We start from the raw sequence: 13,213 nt of genomic DNA on the forward strand, positions 1-13,213 counted from the left end.
ATTTCGTTGAGTTCTGCTCGATTAACTCTCTTCTTCTGCTGGGTGTCGGATCTATCTGCTGTTTTTTCTCTAGCTCCTAGAGGTGTAAGGTTAGCTTTTGTTTTTTTTTTTTTTTTTTTTTTTTTTCATTTTTTTTTTTATTGGTGTTCAATTTACTAACATACAGAATAATACCCAGTGCCCGTCACCCATTCACTCCCACCCCCCCGCCCTCCTCCCCTTCTACCACCCCTAGTTCGTTTCCCAGAGTTAGCAGTCTTTACGTTCTGTCTCCCTTTCTGATATTTCCCACACATTTCTTCTCCCTTCCCTTATTTTCCCTTTCACTATTATTTATATTCCCCAAATGAATGAGAACATATAATGTTTGTCCTTCTCCGACTGACTTACTTCACTCAGCATAATACCCTCCAGTTCCATCCACGTTGAAGCAAATGGTGGGTATTTGTCATTTCTAATAGCTGAGTAATATTCCATTGTATACATAAACCACATTAGAGTTCTTTCAAGTTTTTGAATGGATGCTTCTATCGCCATGTATTTCCCCCTTAAGACTGCTTTTCATCCCAAAGATTTTGAACGGTTGTATCTTCATTCTCATTAGTTTCCATGAATCTTTTTAATTCTTCCTTAATTTCCTGGTTGACCCTTTCATCTTTTAGCAGGATGGTCCTTAACCTCCACGTGTTTGAGGTCCTTCCAAACTTCTTGTTGTGATTTAGTTCTAATTTCAAGGTATTATGGTCTGAGAATATGCAGGGGACGATCCCAATCTTTTGGTATCGGTTCAGCCCTGATTTGTGACCCAGTATGTGGTCTATTCTGGATAAAGTTCCATGTGCACTTGAGAAGAATGTGTATTCAGTGCAGTTTGGATGTAAAGTTCTGTAGATATCTGTGAAATCCATCTGGTCCAGTGTCTCATTTAAAGCTCTCGTTTCTTTGGAGATGTTGTGCTTAGAAGACCTATCGAGTATAGAAAGAGTTAGATTGAAGTCACCAAGTATAAGTGTATTATTATCTAAATATTTCTTCATTTTGGTTATTAATTGATTTAAATATTTGGCAGCTCCCACATTCGGGGCATATATATTGAGGATTGTTAAGTCCTCGTTTTGGATAGATCCTTCAAGTATGATATAGTGTCCCTCTTCATCTCTCACTATAGTCTTCGGGGTAAATTTTAGTTTATCTGATATAAGGATGGCTACCCCTGCTTTCTTTTGAGGACCATTTGAATGGTAAATGGTTCTCCAACCTTTTATTTTCAGGCTGTAGGGGTCCTTCTGTCTAAAATGAGTCTCTTGTAGACAACAAATAGATGGGTCCTGCTTTTTTATCCAGTCTGAAACCCTGCGCCTTTTGATGGGGTCATTAAGCCCATTTACCTTCAGAGTTACTATTGAAAGATAAGAGTTTAGTGTCATCATGATACCTATTCAGTCCCTGTTTTTGTGGATTGTTCCACTGGACTTCTTCTTAAAGGGAATTTTAAGAGTCCCCCTTAAAATTTCTTGCAGAGCTGGTTTGGAGGTCACATATTCTTTCAGTTCCTGCCTGTCTTGGAAGCTCTTTATCTCTCCTTCCATTCTGAATGAGAGCCTTGCTGGATAAAGTATTCTTGGTTGCATGTTCTTCTCATTTAGGACCCTGAATATATCCTGCTAGCACTTTCTGGCCTGCCAGGTCTCTGTGGAGAGGTCAGCTGTTACCCTAATACTCCTCTCTATAAAAGTCAGGGATTTCTTGTCTCTTGCTGCTTTAAGGATCTTCTCTTTATCTTTGGAATTTGCAAGCTTCACTATTAAATGTCGAGGTGTTGAACGGTTTTTATTCATTTTCGGGGGGGATCTCTCTATTTCCTGCATCTGAATGCCTGTTTCCCTTCCCAGATTAGGAAAGTTTTCAGCTATGATTTGTTCAAGTACGTATTCTGGCCCTCTGTCTTTTTTGGCGCCTTCGGGAACCCCAATTAAACATAGGTTTTTCTTCCTCAGGCTGTCGTTCCCTTAATCTATCTTCATGGTGTTTTAATTGTTTGTCTCTTTTTTCCTCAGTTTCCCTCTTTGCCATCAACTTGTCTTCTATGTCACTCACTCGTTCTTCCACCTCGTTAACCCTCGTCGTTAGGACTTCTAGTTTGGATTGCATCTCATTCAATTGATTTCTAATTTCTGCCTGATTGGATCTAAATTCTGCAGTCATGAAGTCTCTTGAGTCCTTTATACTTTTTTTCTAGAGCCACCAGTAGCTGTATAATAGTGCTTCTGAATTGGCTTTCTGACATTGAATTGTAATGCAGATTTTGTAACTCTGTGGGAGAGAGGACTCTTTCTGATTCTTTCTTTTGAGGTGAGGTTTTCCTTCTAGTCATTTTGCTCAGTGCAGAGTGGCCAAAAGCAAGTTGTATTGGGAAAAGGAGAAAAAGAGAGGAGAGAAAGAAGGAAAGAAAAGATAAAAAAAAGAAAAAAGAAGAAAAAAAGTTAAAAAAAGAGAAGAAAAAGAGAAAGAAAAAGAAAGAAAAAAAAGGGTGGGGGAGGAAACAGAAATCAAAAAGCAAAAAAAAAAAAAATCGGGGGAGTATCTGCTGTTTTGTATACTTAAAGTCCCTTGACTTCCCCTGGAACTTGTCCGTCTAGTTTGTCTATTGGGGGAGGGGCCTGTTGTGCTGTTTTCCAGGTGTTAGTACTTGGGGGAGCTGCTCTGCCCCCTGCCTGGTGCAGGGCTCAGTGGGGGTTGTTTACCCCTTGAGGCCCCTGGAGGAACAGACACAGTGGTGGCGGCCAGCTCGGGAGCCCTGGATTCAGCTCCTGCTGTAACTACGGAGCTCTCGGTCTGCAGGGGCCTGGATGTTCCAGGCTCGGGGCTGCTGATCTGCTTAGCTCAGGGCAGGAGCGTCCTTGCTGTCCTGGGCCCTTCCGGCCTCTGCCTTTCCCGGGGGGAGGCCGGATCCTGGGCTGTGTCCCCGGCGCCCAGTGTTCCCGGGCCTGCTCTGTTGGATTCACTCCCGGCCGTGTAGTCGCCTCTCCGCGGAGCCGCCGCCCGAGCCCCTCCGAGCTGCTCCGGGAGCCGTGCAGACCCCTCCGCACGGAGGCTCTTCCTCTGCCGGAGCCGCCTCCAAGCTGCTCCCGGGACACGCAGCCCCCTCTCCGCGCAGAGCCACCACCCGAGCCCCTCCGAGCTGCTCCCGTTCCAGCCCTGCGGCGCTGCAGCCCTTTAGGGAGCTCGGGGCACTCTCCTGTGTGCACAGGTGTCTGTTAGTGTCCCAGGGAGCCCGAGGGCATCCCCGCCCTCCTGGGGTCCTGCTCTAACTCCCTGCGAGGGCCTTTCCACCCGGGAAGGTTGGTGAAGCTCCTGCTTCTCTGGGTCGGTGCTTTCCTGTTCTGGGGGCCCTCGCCCTGGCCTTAGCCCAGCTCCTCGCTGGGCCCCTTCCCCTTGGATGCCTTTGGTTTCTTTATTTCTTTTCCCCTGTCTTCTTACCTTGATAGAATCACGAACTCTTCTTACTGTAGCATTCCAGCTGTTCTCTCTTTAAATCTCAGGCCGAATTCGTAGATTTTCAGGATGATTTGAAGGTTATCTAGGTAATTTGGTGGAGACAGGTGATTTGGAGACCCTACTCTTCCGCCATCTTGCCCCTCCCCCTATTATAAGTATTTTATAAGCCTTTTGCTTCTTCATTTATATTGGCAATGACAACATGATTCAGGATAGAAATTTTCCATCTCCCAGTTTTTACTTGTCAGGGCTACTTCACTCAGGATAAAGATAAATCTTACAGAAAATTTTGCATTTTTTTCTTGAATGGCTGCAGGTATATTGTTTACAAATCTTATCATTCCACTGCCCCATTTACATTAGAGATTCCTGCTTTGTTCATGAAAGTCCACCATTTTCTTATATGTTCTGGTTATAGCAACTTAATTAAATTTTATTTCATCTTATTGGCTGTCATAGCAACGGTTATTTTGTTCATGATAAAAAGATTTCACCTCTCACCCCTACCTACCTGATGTGAAGAGTCTTATATCACTGTTTTCACTGGTCATATATTTACTTTCCTTTTTTGTAAAAATAATAATAATAATAATGAATTAAGCGTTCTTATTTTTTGAGTGTGTAGGCAATATTCTTTTTTGCTTTCTAAACTTGGCATGATTGCCTCATTCTTGAAGGAAGTATTCCCATATCTTTCTTTGTATTACCATGGTCACTTGTCCAGAACAGTGGTATTACTTGTATCCGCCCAGCTATGGCTACTTTACTCCTTCAGGAGGTCTTCCAATTACCTATTTAAACTTGTGCATGAAATAAATCTTTCATATTTCTTTTCTAATATTCATAGAAAATGTACTTAGTAAACATCTCTTATATCTCCCACTTTCTGATCTTAACCAGCCACAGCAAATTTATTAATAAAAGAACTATTCTTTCTTTGCCTGCAATGGGCATAGCTACTTTAAGAAAAAGTCTTCTATCTTCATGACCTTCTGAAACAAATTCTCCTTTCTTTCCCACTTCAATCACACACACATACCCCACATACATTTGCCCACTTCCTTGTCTGCCCCGACCTTAGCTTCAGCATTCATGAAAGAAGTGTTTGACATCTGTACATATTTCAGTCTTAGATGCTTCCCTCTGGAAGGTAGTTTCCTCTCTTCCTCTTTGAACTGACCATGGCAAGTTTTTTCACTAAATAAGTATCCAATGTTCCTGCAAAGGAAGTGGCATAAAGTGGTTAGGGCCACAATGTCTAGAGTCATACTTCTTGGATTTGGGGTATAATCTTCCTCAAGAGTTTCACAAAAATTATTCCATAATCCTGTTTGCACTGGCTACTTTGTTCAAGAAATAAATCTTCCATTGCCTTACTGCCTCAGCAATATTTCTAGTTTGTTCATGAACAAAGCTTCTATTTCTTGTCAACCCTGATGATGGCTAAAAGTCTGTTCACATGTCTTTTACTTTCAGTTTTCAGGGGGTTTTTTTTGTATTTGTACCATGCCTGGATACCTTGATGATAAAAGAAGTCTTCCACCTTTTTCTCTTTCCTGGCAATGGTCATCTTGCCAATAAAAGAAATCTAATTCCTTGGCTAACTTGTTCGTAAAAATTACACTTTTCCATCTCCTTTACAGCAAAGGCCAAGGATACTTAATTCCTGAAGAAAGTCTTCCACTTCTCTGGGATCTCCAGCTATCAGATCTTGACTACTCTACCTAATTTGAATCCTTATTTTTATTGCAAATTTGAATCCAGCTAGTGAAAAGCCCACATATCCACATCTGCTTGCCAAACACATGTAGACTAATGGTTGACTTATTTATATCAAACAAAGTATTCAAATATGGTAATCCAGCTGCCATCTTATTACCATGATATCCTTTTATAGCAACTCACTGCACTGAAAATTCTCTTTCAGAGCAATTATGATTGTCAATCCTGCTACCAATTTTTATGTCTCAGTTTTGCCAATATTTTGACAGCATATAAAGAGACATAAAATTATTCTAACCAATACAAAGGCCCAGGCAAGGGCATCCAAGTGAGAGACCCAATTTGGCTCCCCTCCTTACAATTTTATACTATGTACCTATACCAATTTATAAACATTTATTCCAGGTTTATGACTTATATTTCATCTGATATGATCCTCCACCATATAGCCTACTTATTTCTTGAATGCAAGAGAAGAATACAAGTTCAACACAGAAGAGATGTTATAACCATGGTGACACAATGGCTAATTTTGGTACCTTGTTCCCTGAAAGGGTAAAGATCACCAAAGTAGCCATGGAAATTCCATTTTACCTCAGGAATGCACTAGAGGGCATTCGGGTGTTCTATGGGTAAATCTGGATAAACCTAGTTACTGCCTAAGGAAGGGTATTTTGGGAAAGTATGTTAATCCCAACACAGCCACTTCATTATATCAACTTGTCCAAACAGACACAGAGTATTAACTTGTAAATGTCATCTGTGGATGAATGTGAAATGCTTTTCTCTTGAGAATAAGATGCATTGCGTCTCCTGCTTAAACCTACTGCTCTTTGTTTCCAGCATCCCTGAACCCCATTTGGCTGCACACCTTGGCTTTTATTCTCAATCCTACTCCCTTAAAACCTTAATGAGTTACTTTGGATATGCATATATTTCTTGAATTTGGCACTCTCCTTCAGACTTGATGTTTTGTATTCTTACTTCAGATCTACAGGCCATAATTGCAGGCATGTGGTTCTCCTGAATTCCACCCATCTTTTTGGGTAATTTTTTCTCCTCCATCTCTACAGCATAAATTAGAAGCTTGAATAAATTGTACAAATAGAAACTAACAATAACTTAAATGAAGAGGTACAAGCTAACTATTAGGAGCAAGGGAGAGTTGCAACTGATGAGTGTATATCCATAAGTTCTTTCCACAGGCCCCCTGCAACACCCTCAATACAAGTTTAACTCCATCCTTTAGAAAATAAAAATAGTAATTCCATATTAGATAGGCTTCTTTATAAAAATTACAAATATTATAAAATTTGAAAGTATTTATTTGTACACATTATCTTAGGAAGTCTATTACCCCAGTGTTTCTAAAATCTTTACTATTAAGGACAGTGTTGAGAGGAATTATCCTGCTGATTCTATAGCACATGGGGTACTTTTTTTCAACTGGGCATGTGAAGATTATTCATGGTTTGTGACTATCACTTGGTTATGTTTGTTTGTCTCACCTAGGTGTTTCTGGCTAGAGCTGCCATTCATCAGATCCACCAAGAGGAACAGCCAGTGAGTATACTTCTACATTCTAAATTGCCCAGTAACTGTCCAAATGCCAAGGTCCTAAGAGCATCTGGACACCAAGCATTACTTCTGCATACTACCATAAATGCTGATTCTCTGGTAGCATTTCCAGGGAGTAAGCAGGGAAAGGCCTTAATCAGTTTCTGTATACATGTTCTAATTTAGGGGAAAAAAACACCTTGAATACAGAAGACAAGGGTGTTTTGTAAGATAAAATCGAGGGTATGTTAGGCACAGTGAAAAAATATATTTAAAATACAAATATTGGAAAGTAAAGAGAACCTAAGAATACAGGTGGCAATATTGCAAATTTCTGAATTTTTCTAAAATACAGAAATGTTTCTGAGACATTATTCTGAAGACTATTTTGAATTAATGGTGGATTTTAAATGAAATATTTAAATTCATACTTTGGAGAATCTGAGAAGCTGTCATGGATTGAACGGCACTTTTTAAAATCTTAATTCTTTCTTACTCCCTTCTGTTCAAAAAATGAAATAAAATTCTGCTTTGATCAGATTAAAAAATATTAAGCCTCTGTTATGGAATACTTTTCTAATAAAGATGTAGTTCTAGGAATATAATTTTTGCTTGGGAAATGCTCTTATATAAGAGATGGGCCTTTAGAGTGTTAGCCACTTCAGAGATCACATTTATTTCAAGAATTTATTTTTCTTTTGAAGCTTTTATGAGAGTGGGACTGATGTTATATTCTTATATTATCTGGTAGCTTCTTTTTGAACTTTAGAAAACTGTGACTTAGGAAAGACTTTAGAGGTGCTTTATCACTGCCAATGGAAGAAATCTCAATGTGCAATTGGTAAAGAATCAAACCAAGTTCTTTAAGGATGAGATAATTTCCCTGTGATTAAACATTTAAATGGAAATTATATTTTAAAAATGTTGAGACTTCCCTTTTCTGTAATATTAAGAGCCTGATTTGACAGTAGAAACGTATTTGTACAGAAGTACACCATTTGAAGTATGTTGTTATCTACTGCAAAGGTAAGTGCCAGAAGAGAGATTCTTGGTATCAGATCAGAAAAGTTGAAAATTAGAGGATACATGAGAGATTTGAATTGGAATAATATAACATCAGGGCTCATTACTTATACCAGAGGGCACTCCATTATACAACAAAAGAAAAGACTTGGACTCCAACCAGGAATTTGCAGTTGGATCTCAGAAGACTGAGAAAATAATGGGAGAGGAAAGAAGAAGGATTTTTTTAATGAATATTTTGGAGGTTTAATTTATTTTTGAAGAAGTGGTTGAATTAATATTAGGGGCCCCACAGTTTAAATATTAGAGAGTAGAGGATAGTCAACGTTTTATGTTGTTATAATATGTTATTTGGTTTTGATGATACTCTTTTAGAGTATAAAATGCATACTTTTTCTAGTGAGCTTTCTTGGGTGAGGAGGTGTAATGTTCAATGTGAAGGAGAATACAGTATTTCACAGTGATGTTATTTGAACTATAATGATACTGTTATATTTTGAACAGCATTTTCTGTGATGGACTTTATGGGAAGGGGAAGAGCATTTATATGGCTAAATGTGAGGGGGAAATATTTGTGGAATTTTAGAACAACTCTTTCATACTATTTGCCATAGAATGATGCTTATGCAATCTGTAACCTTGTCACTTAAGACTGGTGGATTGAGAAGGGATGTATACTTAGTACCTATACCAGTATCTAGTAGTAGAAAGCATTTAATATTTGTTGATTGAATTAATAATTATTTACATGGTATGTCCTCATTATTTGATATTTCTTCATAAATGCCAGATAAAAATTTATATTTTTATAAATAAAAATTATTTATCTGGCATTTTCACCTGGAAACCTTTGAGTGGGAAAAACAAAGATTACCAGATGGCAATCAGAAACCATGAATAAGGGATGCTGGGGTAGCTCAGTTGGCTGAGTGTCCTACTCTGGATTTCAGCTCAGGTCATGATCTCAGGGTCATATGATTGAGTCCTGTGGTTCCATGTAGGGTTCTGCCCTCAGTAGGGAGTCTGCTTGGAATATTCTCTCTCTCCTCCCTCTGCCCCTCCCCACTTTTGTGCTCTTTTTCTCTAAATAAATAAAATCTAAAAGGAAAGAAACCATGAATAATCCTTACACACTCAATTAAAAAAAAAAAACCCTCTCATGTGTTGCAGAATGAACACCACCACTCATCTCAATACTTTCCTTATAGTAAGATTCTAGAAACACCAGCCTTCCATTTTTTCTTAGGAAACATGTTTATTAGATATCTATATGAGATAACTGCCCATATCCCTGGAGGGCCAGTAAGGGTTGGCTGTATCAGTGTTAGGCATCAGGAAGATTTGACTATTTAACATAATAACGTTGGAATCATAGGACAGAGAAAGACTTGAGGTTTAAATAGATTTTTGAATTGTATCACTTCTGGAAGATGACTCAAACTGAAGCTGCTGAAGAGACCAGATAATAATTAGGTATATGATAGCACTCTTTGGATTGGACTGAGTAGAAGGCAATGATGGTATTGTGGATATTTCAAACAGATGAACTTAATTTCCTCTGGGAATAAACATTTCCAGGGATCTCTGGATGGCTCAGTGGTTTGGTGCCTGCCTTCGGCCCAGAGCGTGATCCTGGAGTTCCGGGATCGAGTCCCACATCGGGCTCCCTGCATGGGCCCTGCTTCCCGTCTGCCTGTGTCTCTGCCTCTCTCTCTCTCTCTCTCTCTCGAATAAATAAATAAAACTTAAAAAAAATAAAATAAACCAAACATTTCCAATCTACATGATTAGAGAGGAGGGTTTCCAATGGCCATGTTTCAATTCCCTATTCTTATGATCATAATAATGATCAATATTACACTATTCCTATGACCATAGTTGATTGAATCAGGGGTGAGTATCAGAATCAGCTGAGCTGTTCAGATCCCCTTTCCTGCAAAGTTAGAATCGCAATGAGGGGAGAAAAATATTTCTGTGGCCAAGTTTACCATATGTGTAGCAAGTATAATTCTTAGCTTCACAAATGGATGTGCAAAGAATGCCACACAATTTTATTTAAGCTTAATTGAACCTAACTCCAAATATTCATCCCACTGAGCTACTGGGAAATTAAATTAAAGTCATTTTTAGGTCCTTTCCTTTTCATATATCATAGAAGAATATGAAAGCCTTGTGTGGTGCTTGAACAATGGAGGTTACCAATGATATTTTCATTGTCCATGCCTGCATATTATCTTTGAAATATGGTGGCTCTGTAGCATCTGTGTCAGCTATGGGTAAGGAAATTTTCTGTAGATATTTTCTGGTTTTGCTTCTAACTTCTCTGAAGCAAGGGAGTACAAAAAGCCTAACTTTATTTTTATAATGGGATAGAACAAAATACATGTAAAGAAAATCTCTCACAAGTTAATGTCTCAATAAATTATACTGCTACTTAAGTAAACTTAAGAACATTGAGTGGACATGTTATGGATACTCATAGGGTTTCCTTCCTAGATTTCTGCAATTCCTCCTTTTCTGGTTACTACTCTGTTCTAATATACAGAGCTGAGCCCAGAGACACAGAGATTGAGCCTTACTCAATGTGATGGTCATTTTTATGTGTGAATTTGGCTGGACTCTAGTTCTCTATCATTCAACCAAACAGTAGTCTTCTTGTTGCTATGGATGTGATTAAAGTGTATTATCCTAGGTAATACAGGTGGCTCTTATCCAGTCAGTTGAAAGGCCTTCAGAGGAAAGTAGAACTTTTCCATAAGAAGAATGATTCTACCTGTGGATAACAACCTCAACTTGTGCTTAAGAGGTCTAGCATGTACTTCCTGATGATCTGCCGTATGGATTTTGGATTTGCCTTGGCAGCCCCCAAAACCACATTAGCCAATTCCTTAAAAAACCTCTCCTTATATATCATATACATTATTATCTGTAATATCTATATAATATATCTCTAGTTACACTATTTTAGTCTATTCAGTCTGCTATAACAAAATACCATAGATTGGGTAGCTCATAAATAATGGAAATTTATTGCTCACAGTTCTGGAAGCTGGGAAGTCCAAGATCAAGGTGCAAGTATGGTCAAGGTCTGGTGAAAGCCCTCTACTGAGTTGCAGACAGCTAACTTCTTACTGTGTCTTCACATGGTGACAGTGAGCTAAGAAGCTGCTTGGGACTCTCCTTTATGGGTACTAATCCTTTCATGAGAACTCTACCCATATTACCTAAACATCTCTCAAAGACCCCACCTCCTAAAACCATTGCATTGGGCATTAGGATTTCAATATATGAATCATGGGTGGACACAAACATTCAGATGATAGCATATAATATGTATAATATATCTTTTAATATATAGCTTGTATTATAGTCCTGTCTCCATTCCTCTTAGTTATACATAATTGGTTTAGGGATAAATATACTTAATCCAAAGAGATCAATCAGATTTTCTCTTCTAAAGTTGTGATTTTCAACTTAGATGCAGAGAAACTAAAGGATAACTACATTGCTTTAATAGCAAGACATTAGGGGAGGCTCAAACACTCCTGTTGATGAGGCCCCAGAGCTACTGTGATATCGTGGATTCTGTGACATAATCTACTTTCATTCTAATAAATTCCATTTACTGTTTTTGGTTTAAGATAAAATGTGTTTCTGATTTCTGTAACCTCACAATTATAAAGAGGGGTATCTGTGAGTACCTGGATTAAAAACTTAAATACAATACCTGAAATCATAAAACTCCTAAAAGAAAGCATAAATAGTAATCTCTTAGACATAGACCTTAGCAACATATACATAGACATGTTTCCTCAGGCAAGGTAAACACCAAAAGTAAATGATTGAGACAACAAAATAAAAAGCTTTTGCAGAGAAAAAAATGTTAACAAAACAGAAAGGCAGCCTAGTGAATGGGAGAATATATTTGCAAATATTATATCTTATAAAGGGTTAATATCCAAAAAATATAAAGAACTTATACAACTAAGCATCCCTTCCCCAAAATAATCTGATAAAGAATGAGCAGAAGGCCTTAATAGACATTGTTTGGAAGAATATTTACAGATAGCTAACAGACTGATGAAAAGGCACTCAGCATCACTAATCATCAGGGAAAAGCAAATCAAAACCACAATGAGATATTACCTTAAGCCAGTCAGAATGAGTAGAATCAAAAGGAAAAAAGTGCTGGGAAGATATGGAGAAAAAGAACTCTCAGGCACTGTTGGCAGAAATGTAAATTGGTACAGCTACTGGGGGAAATACTATGGAAGTTTCTGTAAAAATTATAAATAGAGGGGATCCCTGGGTGACTCAGCAGTTTAGTGCCTGCCTTCAGCCCAGGGCTGGAGTGGTTGGAAGTCCCAGAATCGAATCCCACGTCAGGCTCCCTGCATGGAGCCTGCTTCTCCCTCTGCCTGTGTCTCTGCCTCTCTCTCTCTCTCTCTTATGAATAAATTTAAAATTTTTAAAAAATATAAATAGAAATACCATACGATCTAGTTGCACTACTGGATATTTACCCAAAGAAAATTAAAAAGCTAATTCAAAAAGATATATGCTCCCCTATGTTTATCGAAACATTATTTACAGTAGCCAGGATATGGAAGAAACCCAAGTGTCTATCAACAGATGAATGAAGATATCGTATACATAAATGGACTATTACCCATAAAAAAGAATAAGATCTTGCCATTTGCAACAACATGGAAGGCCCAGAGTTTACTAGGCTGTTAAATAAGTCAGACAGAGAAAGACAAATACCATGTGATTTTCACCTATATGTGGAATCTAAAAAACAAGCCAAATGATCAAAAAACAGACTCTGAAAAATAGTCCAATGGTTGCCAGAGGGGAGGTGGGTAGGGAAATGGATAGAATAGATAAGGGGCATTAAGAGGTCCAAACTTCTAGTTATAAAATAAGTCATGCAGATGAAAAGTATAGCATAGGGAATATAATCAATAATATTGTAATAAAATATGGAAACTACACATATTATGGTGAGCACAGAGTAATGTGGAGAATTGTTATTTTCTTTGCTTCTAATTTTTATTTAAATTTCAGTTAGTTAACATATAGTGTATATTAGTTTCAGGAGTAGAATTTAGGGATTCATCATTTACATAAAACACCCAATGCTCATCACAAGTGACCTCCTTAATACCCATCACCCATTTAAGCCATACCTCCCCCCAACTCCCCTCTAGTGACCCTCAGTTTGTTCTTTAAAGTCTGTTTTATGGTTACATCACTCCTTTCTTTGTTTTCTCCTATTGTACATCTGTTTTGTTTCTTAAATTCCACATATGGATGAAATCATATTATATTTGTCTTTCTCTGATTTCTGTGCTTAGTGTAATACTCTCTAGTTCGATCCATGTCATTGCAAATGACAAGAGTTCATTCCTTT

At 38.2% G+C, this 13,213-nt stretch overlaps 1 long non-coding RNA gene across 4 annotated transcripts in view; it reads left to right on the top strand.

Annotated features, from left to right (window-relative positions):
• LOC144307662 (uncharacterized) overlaps window positions 1-13,213 on the top strand; it is a 251,529-nt gene that overhangs the window by 132,715 nt on the left and 105,601 nt on the right. For all 4 annotated transcript variants that reach the window (XR_013374438.1, XR_013374440.1, XR_013374437.1 and 1 more), the window contains one exon: window positions 6,733-6,783. This is a non-coding gene — a long non-coding RNA (uncharacterized LOC144307662). The remainder of the gene's footprint in view (window positions 1-6,732; window positions 6,784-13,213) is intronic.

This window comes from Canis aureus, chromosome X (assembly GCF_053574225.1).
Source record: "Canis aureus isolate CA01 chromosome X, VMU_Caureus_v.1.0, whole genome shotgun sequence".
Classification (NCBI taxonomy): Eukaryota; Metazoa; Chordata; class Mammalia; order Carnivora; family Canidae; genus Canis; species Canis aureus.